The sequence below is a fragment of the Oncorhynchus clarkii genome, chromosome 18 (genome assembly GCF_045791955.1).
Source record: "Oncorhynchus clarkii lewisi isolate Uvic-CL-2024 chromosome 18, UVic_Ocla_1.0, whole genome shotgun sequence".
Classification (NCBI taxonomy): domain Eukaryota; kingdom Metazoa; phylum Chordata; class Actinopteri; order Salmoniformes; family Salmonidae; genus Oncorhynchus; species Oncorhynchus clarkii.
In genome coordinates, this window is record NC_092164.1 from 26,632,873 (window position 1) to 26,642,088 (window position 9,216).

General features: G+C 42.6%; 1 protein-coding gene across 1 annotated transcript in view; it reads right to left on the bottom strand.

Moving 5' to 3' along the window:
• The window catches only part of LOC139372281 (ras-associated and pleckstrin homology domains-containing protein 1-like), a 53,630-nt gene extending 49,910 nt beyond the window's left edge, over nucleotides 1-3,720 (bottom strand). The window contains exon 1 of the mRNA XM_071112031.1: nucleotides 3,577-3,720. The gene's annotated coding sequence lies outside the window, so the exon portion shown is untranslated. The remainder of the gene's footprint in view (nucleotides 1-3,576) is intronic.
• Between the last annotated feature and the right edge of the window lie 5,496 nt (nucleotides 3,721-9,216).

The following is a 9,216-nucleotide window of genomic DNA, read 5'->3' on the forward strand; positions in this document are numbered from 1 at the left end:
ACCTCCCGGTCGCGGCCGGTTACGACAGAGCCTGGGCGCGAACCCAGTGTCTCTGGTGGCGCAGCTGGCGCTGCAGTACAGCGCCCTTAACCACTTCCTCCCCCAGGAGGCCCTTAGTCCAAGGCAAGCTAAGGAGGTGGCCAATAGACAGCTCCTAGTCAGAAAGCTGGTTGTGTCTCTCCAGGTAGAGTGTAGGCTTGACACCACTATTCCCCCCCCAATGAGCACATGTGATTAGACAAACATTACAGATCACACCTGGTTCAGTTCAGTCTTCTGAAAAGGTATTTACAAAACATAAATAAAAAGATTCATACTGATAAGTACAGAACATATGAAATAAATATGTTTTGTGGAATTAGCACAGGTTGTCTGTATGTTTATTCCATTACATGTACAGTGGAGAGAATGGAGATAATTATCGATGACGTTTTTCTTAGCACATGCCTCCAAGTTTAGTCTCTATAGTAGAGGAACGTTTGTCACCTCCCAAACAGGGCCAATCAACATGGCCAGCTTATTTATTTTTTAATTTATTTTACCTTTACCGCAAAGGGAATCTTTTTATTTATTTATACCTTTAGTTAACTAGGCAAGTCAGTTAAGAACACATTCTTATTTTCAATGACTGCCTAGGAACGGTGGGTTAACTGCCTTGTTCCGGGGCAGAACGACCGATTCTCACCTTGTCGGCTCCAATCTTGCAACCTTAGTTACCTAGTCCAACACTAACCATTGCACTCCACAAGTAGACTGCCTGTTACGCGAATGCAGTAGAAGCCAAGGTAAGTTGCTAGCTAGCATTAAACTTATCTTATAAAAAACAATCAATCAATCATAATCACTAGTTATAACTACTAATCCAGTTTAGCAGGCAATATTAACCAGGTGAAATTGTGTCATTTCTCTTGCGTTCATTGCACGCAGAGTCAGGGTATATGCAACAGTTTGGGCAGCCTGGCTCATTGGAAACTAATTTGCCAGAGTTTCACGTAATTATGACATAACATTGAAGGTTGTGCAATGGAACAAGAATATTTAGACTTAGGGATGCCACCCTAAAATACAGAACAGTTCCGTATTTCACTGAAATAATAAACACTTTGTTTTCAAAGTTATAGTTTCTGGATTCGACCATATTAATGACCAAAGGCTCGTATTTCTGCGTGTTATTATGTTATAATTAGGTCTGATTTGATAGAGCAGTCTGACTGAGCAGCAGCGGGCTCGTAATCATTCATTCAAACAGCACTTTCGTGCGTTTTGCCAGCATTTCTTCGCAAGCACAGTGCTGTTTATGACTTCAAGCTTATCAGCCTGATGGCTGGTATAATCGATGTGAAATGGCTAGCTAGCTGGGTGTGCGCTAATAGCGTTTCAAACGTAACTCGCTCTGAGACTGAGTAGTTATTCCCCTTGCTCTGCAAGGGCCGCGGCTTTTGTGGAGCGATGGGTAACGATGCTTTGAGTGTGGCTGTTGTCGATGTGTTCCTGGTTCGAGCCCAGGTAGGGGCGAGGAGAGGGACAGAAGCTACTGTTACACTGGCAATACTATAGTGCCTATAAGAACATCCAATAGTCAAAGGTATATGAAATACAAATGGTAGAGGGAAATAGTCCTATAAATACTATATTAATTACAACCTAAAACCTCTTACCTTGGAATATTGAAGTCTCATGTTAAAAGGAACCACCAACTTTCATATGTTCTCATGTTCTGAGCAAGGAACTTAAACGTTAGCTTTTTTACATGGTACATATTGAACTTTTACTTTCTTCTTCAACACTGTTCTTGCATTATTTAAACCAAATTGAACATGTTTCATTATTTATTTGATGCTAAATTGATTTTATTGATGTATTATATTAAGTTAAAATAAGTGTTCATTCAGTATTGTTGTAATTGTCATTATTACAAAAAAATATATATATATATTTTTTTTAAACATTATTCGGCCGATTAAATCGGTATCGGCTTTTTTGATCCTCCAATAATCGGCATTGAAAAATCATAATCGGCCGATCTCGAACTAGGACATCTGATTTGACTTATCAAAGGCTCAATGATTAATTGGGTGTGTTAGTGCGGGGCTAGAACAAAAAAAACGTGCACCCCTCTGGGTCCCCCCTAGAGAACCAGAATTGGGACGGACACACACACACACACACACACACACACACACACACACACACACACACACACACACACAGCGTGACAGCCAGGAAACACGAGAGAGCAAGTTCTCCACAGTGGCGGTGGAAGGGACAAGACAGTGCAGGACACAAACTCTCAAAACATGCGTGACAATTTACTTCAACGCTACTTCTCCACTCTCCGGGAACAGGCCAGTGCGGGGGAGAAAACTTGTTCATTACACCCCTCAGGAAGCCACAGAGACTATATCCCAAATAGCACCCTATTCCCTACATAGTGCACTACTTTAGTCCTGGTTGTGAACTATGTAGGGAATGATGGGACATTTGGGCCACAAGCAAACATAATTTGAGTCCACCCCTTCACATGGTTCCACTTTAGCCTGACTGGAATTATCCCAGGGCCCAAAGACAAGATCCTCGCCTTAACTCCTTTTTCATTTGGACCTTATTTACGAGGCTAGCTCAGGGAGGCTCCCCTCGCCTGGGACCCCCTGGCTGTGTTTCATTCCAGGAAGATGTTCCCTCCTTTCTGCACTCGTTCACTCCCCTTCGTGGCTCCTGAGTCGCGCAGCGGTCTAAGGCTCTGAATCTCAGTGCAAGAGGTGTCACTACAGTCCCTGGTTTGAAACCAGGCTGTATCACATCCAGCTGTGATTGGGAGTCCCATAGGGCGGCGCACAATTGGCCCAGCATCGTCCGGGTTTGGCCGGGTTAGGACGTCAATGTAAATAAGAATTTGTTCTTAACTGACTTGCCTAATTAAATGAAGGTTCAATAAATAAAATGAGAAAACGACTCCACCCAGTTTCCACTATATTGCTTTCAAATATACAGTCCTATTAGATCTGTGAAGGGGAGTGTATGGAGGGCAGAAGGGAGGGAACATGTTCATGGGATGAAACGCAGCCCCTCTCTCCCCCAACTCCCTCCCCTGTCTGGCCTCTATCTTTCCTGGGTCTGCTCTTCAACTTACAGAAAAAAAATCGCCACGCATGGAGCAAGAGCATTGGAATAGAATAACAGAACATTGACTTGAATGGGAATGGCCATTCTAGTAATTATATTTCTATGCGTAAGAGCCTCTCACTGTGGAGTTCTGTCAGAGTCTTGGTACAGCCATGATAAAGTGTCCATGACTGGTTCCAATGGCTCACTGAGCTAGAGCATGCTGCTGGCAACACCAGGGTTGTGGGTTCCATCTTCTAAAATGTCCATATTATTATACAATAACAACAGGGGTCAGAAAGTATCGAAAGAATTGCAAGAGGAGCCAATTTATTGGCTAGCCTGGGAGTTGCAGATTGGTTTGTGTCGTCTTGCCATGTCATCAACTAACATCCATGACCACCTAGCTATGTGGCGGTGGCTGGCAACTGACTAAACATCAAGCTAAAGGAAGGCGTTAAAAGTGCATCTTACCTCAGGTGTCTCTCTCCCTTTGTCCCACTCAGGTCAAAAAGGTCAAATGAAGCCAATGCAACAGTCAGGACCAAGCTTTTATGCCCTGGAGAGAAGAGAAGAAAGAATATCAAGCAGATTTGATTCACCATCTATTTTTGTTTTAAAGTGGAGACAGAAAGGGTGGCTGAAATTCAGCTCAGCAAGGGCCATTACTTAGTGAAAAAAGGAAACTGTGGATCGATGATGCTTGTTCTCATAGTGCTGTGGAGAAATCACATGGACTGTCGCTGTACACACACACACACGAACAGAGAGAGGGATCAATCTTACCGCCACAGGGATTAGCTTCAGAGCAAGCCTGGGTGTGGAGCGCTCATAGAAAGGTACACTGGGTTGAGCAATTGCATCAAGCTTAGAAACTAACACATGCACTGTGGCAGGGTAGCTTGTGACAAACACACACACACACACATTTAAATGAGGAGCAACGCACTTCCACGTGCAGATATTCACAGAGTCACATACCAAAAACTACAATGCTAATCAAAACCCTGACACACATTATGATTCACTAATCACCAGGCTTGTCCCGTATGCTGATTCAGACGAATGTGTCTCGTCCAAAAAGAATGCCGACCCATTTGTTAAACATGATTCAAATGAATCATATAGATGGAAGACTAGGCTCGTGTAAAAAAAAAAAAAATGCTGACTCATGGCCTGGCTGGTCAACCTCTAGCATACGTCTACAGTGTTGGGATAGGTTTGAATTTGGCCTAATGCCATTTGACACAACCTCTATCTTTCCCCACAGTCTTCCTCTATCTGTTCTTTATTTCTACATTGTAGAATAATAGTGAATACATCAAAACTATGAAATAACACATATGGAATCATGGAGTAAGCAAAAAAGTGTTTTATATTGAGATTCTTCAAAGTAGCCAACCTTTGCCATGATGACATCTTTGCACACTTTTGGCATTCTTTCAACCAGCTTCATGACATAGTCACCTAGAAGGCATTTCAATTAACAGTTGTGCCTTGTTCAAAGTTAATTTGTGGAATTTCTTTCCTTCTCAATGCGTTTGAGCCAATCAGTTGTGTTGTGACAAGGTAGGGGTGGTATACAGAAGACAGTCCTATTTGGTAAAAGACCAAGTCCATATTATGGCAAATAACCAAAGAGAAAAAATGACAGTCCATTACTAAGACATGAAGGTCAGTCAATCTGGAAAACTTCAAGAACTTTGAAAGTTTCTTTAAGTGCGGTCGCAAAAACCATCCAGTGCTATGATGAAAGTGGCTCTCATGAGGACCGCCACAGGAAAGGTGGACCCAGAGTAAGATCGTGAAAATAACTGCACCTCAGACACATCAACAGCATCTGTTCAGAAGAGACTGTGTGAATCAGGAAAGAAAGCACTACTAAAGGACACCAATAAGAAGAAGAGATTTGCTTGGCCTAAGAAACAAGGAATGGAAATTAAACCGGTGGAAATCTGTCCTTTGGTCTGATTAGTCCAAATTTGAGATTTTTCAAACCGCTGTATTTGAGACGCAGAGTAGGTGAACGGATCGTCTCCGCATGTGTGGTTCCCACCATTAAGCATGGAGGTGGTGTGGGGGTGCTTTGCTGGTGACAATGTCAGTGATTTATTTTGAATTCAAGGCACACTTAACCAGCATGGCTACCACAGCATTCTGCAGAGATACACCATCCCATCTGGATTGCACTTAGCGGGAATACCATTTGTTTTTCAACAGGACAATGACCCAAAACACACCTCCAGGCTGTGTAAGGGCTATTTAACTAAGAAGTAGAGTGACGGAGTGCTGCATGAGTTGACCTGGCCTCCACAATCACCCGACCTCAACCCAATTGAGATGGTTTGGGATGAGTTGGACTACAGAGTAAAGGAAAAGCAGCCAACAAGTGCTCAGCATGTGGGAACTCCTTCAAGACTGTTGGAAAATCATTCCAGGTGAAGCTGGTTGAGAGAATGCCAAGAGTGTGCAAAGCTGTCAAGGCAAAGGGTGGCTACTTTGAAGAACCTCCAAAATATATTTTGATTTGTTTACTACATGATTCCATAAGCGTTATTTCATAGTTTTGATGACTCCACTATTATTCTATAATGTAGAAAATAGTCAAATAAAGAAAAACCCTTGAATTAGTAGGTGTCCAAACTTTTTACTGGTACTGTATACATTTCAATACTGACTCATATGTTAAACATTATGTTCAACATGATTCAAATGAATCACATAGATGGACCATTAGGCTGGTGTGAAAATTAGCTGACTCGTGTGGTGAACAGGGCCACACGGTGGGTGTTTGTTTGCCTCGGGGGAGTACACACACTCTAGCCTTCGCTATCCCAGCTGGCCTCAGCTGTCCCTTTGTAGAACAACTGTGCAGACGGACTGTCCACACGAAGCATGTGGCTCCCACTCAAAACACAGGGGGTGTGTTCTTTCATGGTGCGTGTGTGTCTGATACACACACAGACATGAAAACACCTCTCACACACACACTGTGTTAGCGTCTGTTTTTGATACTATCACTCAGCTTGACTTACAGTGAGTGATCAAGTCTTCTCTGTGTGATATCTGCCCAGCAATTATGCGTGTCTGTCAACACTGACATTGTATTGGAGGTGACATGTAGGTTTGAACAGCTGTATGCGCTGCAGTAGCAGCAGTGACGCCCAAAGCGGCTGCCGCTTCTCTCTCAGCACACAGGAAGTAAACAAGTGTGACATCATTATCCCAGGTGCTAGAGAGGGAGGATGTGTGCGTAGGGAGTGGACATTTCTCCCAGGATCCAACAGAGCAGGACCTTAATCGTCAATCTCTTACACTGGGTGTATTCTAAGTGCAGGAGTTGAGTTTCAAGAGCCAAAGCCAAGGTTGGAGAATCAAGTCCTCTATTTGGGATAGGGTTGAAAAACATCTCACAAAACCAGTATTTATCCCCTACAGCCACTAAGGCTGCACATCTAGTCTCTGTTGATTTCCATTCAGACAAGTGTTGATGTTGGTGTAGGCTTCTGCGCTCCACCAAAAAAACAAAATGTAGGGGTACACTTCCTGTACTGTATATTCAAATGTCCCTGGGATACAGGTGTTTCCTTCTCCCACCCATACTTCCTGCTCTGGCACAATCCCACATTTCCTGTCTGAGCAGGAAGCAGGAAAGAGGGCACTATGCAGAGGTGATGTCAGAGGATAATAAAAACTTGTATTGTTACATAGAGGAAAGTGAGAGAGAAATTGGGAGTGTGTCCTGATGTGGCTATGCTAAATGGCTGTGGGCTACACTAGTTCATTTAGCAGACAAGATTAGCTTAGAATTCAGTGGCATTATTGTATAGTATGAAGAATACAATTGAACAAAGCTGAATAAAATATACATATTTTTTCCAAACAATTTGAGGGAGTGCGGCTATTCTGTGTTGAACAGTTAACAAAGAAATAGGTACTCTTATATGCTCAATTTAGAGTTAATGTAACTTAGTTCTACAATTATTATTGATTTTAATACATTTTAAGGCTGCATGATGCAACTACAGTGCCTTGCGAAAGTATTCGGCCCCCTTGAACTTTGCGACCTTTTGCCACATTTCAGGCTTCAAACATAAAGATATAAAACTGTATTTTTTTTGTGACGAATCAACAACAAGTGGGACACAATCATGAAGTGGAACGACATTTATTGGATATTTTAAACTTTTTTAACAAATCAAAAACTGAACAATTGGGCGTGCAAAATTATTCAGCCCCTTTACTTTCAGTGCAGCAAACTCTCTCCAGAAGTTCAGTGAGGATCTCTGAATGATCCAATGTTGACCTAAATGACTAATGATGATAAATACAATCCACCTGTGTGTAATCAAGTCTCCGTATAAATGCACCTGCACTGTGATAGTCTCAGAGTTAGGTTAAAAGCGCAGAGAGCATCACGAAGAACAAGGAACACACCAGGCAGGTCCGAGATACTGTTGTGAAGAAGTTTAAAGCCGGATTTGGATACAAAAAGATTTCCCAAGCTTTAAACATCCCAAGGAGCACTGTGCAAGCGATAATATTGAAATGGAAGGAGTATCAGACCACTGCAAATCTACCAAGACCTGGCCGTCCCTCTAAACTTTCAGCTCATACAAGGAGAAGACTGATCAGAGATGCAGCCAAGAGGCCCATGATCACTCTGGATGAACTGCAGAGATCTACAGCTGAGGTGGGAGACTCTGTCCATAGGACAACAATCAGTCGTATATTGCACAAATCTGGCCTTTATGGAAGAGTGGCAAGAAGAAAGCCATTTCTTAAAGATATCCATAAAAAGTGTTGTTTAAAGTTTGCCACAAGCCACCTGGGAGACACACCAAACATGTGGAAGAAGCTGCTCTGGTCAAATGAAACCAAAATTGAACTTTTTGGCAACAATGCAAAACGTTATGTTTGGCGTAAAAGCAACACAGCTGAACACACCATCCCCACTGTCAAACATGGTGGTGGCAGCATCATGGTTTGGGCCTGCTTTTCTTCAGCAGGGACAGGGAAGATGGTTACAATTGATGGGAAGATGGATGGAGCCAAATACAGGACCATTCTGGAAGAAAACCTGATGTAGTCTGCAAAAGACCTGAGACTGGGACGGAGATTTGTCTTCCAACAAGACAATGATCCAAAACATAAAGCAAAATCTACAATGGAATGGTTCAAAAATAAACATATCCAGGTGTTAGAATGGCCAAGTCAAAGTCCAGACCTGAATCCAATCGAGAATCTGTGGAAAGAACTGAAAACTGCTGTTCACAAATGCTCTCCATCCAACCACACTGAGCTTGATTAGATTTTTGAATACATTTGCATTGATGTCAGAGTGATTAGAGGGACAATACAGTGCTGAGTACCAGGCAGTTAGCAAGTTTGGTAGACTACTAATGACCATCAGCAGCAACAGCCTTGGTTACAAGTCATAAGGAAATCATTCCATTTAAATAAATAAATTAGGCCCTAATCTATGGATTTCATATGACTGGGAATACAGATATGCATCAGTTGGTCACTCATCCTTTTTTTTTTTTAAGGTAATGCAGTGCGACATTTCCTTCACATAGAGTTGATCAGGCTGTTGATTGTGGCCTGTGCAGTGTTGTCCCACTCCTCTTCAACGGCAGTGCGAAGTTGCTAGATGTAACACTTCACATGTTGTGTAAACGTAAAGGGTATTGTCACAAGTGACCATAGAGCACGAGTCATCATAACCAGAGAAATGCATGGCCATCACTGGATTAGGGTGAAGTTGCGTCGATCTTAAGTTAATTTTGAGACCACCCTTTTTTATCAAAACAGCATGAGTTGTTTAGTCCACTCCTGAGTGCAGATAGTTCAGTGTGAAAACACTAAAGGGGTAAACGCACCAGAGTTCCAAAAATCTGCACCAAACCAATTTGGTGTTAAAGACCCCTCAGACTAGGAGCGCTAGGATCAGGCCCTCCCGGTCCATTATGACAGAAAAATCTAAATTGATCCAAGAGCAGCACTCCTACTTAGAAGATTAATGAATATGGGCCTTGACTCTCACTCTCTGTAAACTTCACTTGTTGCAGCAACAGGTTCATTCATGTTGGCTGGCCCTCTGATGCCCCATAT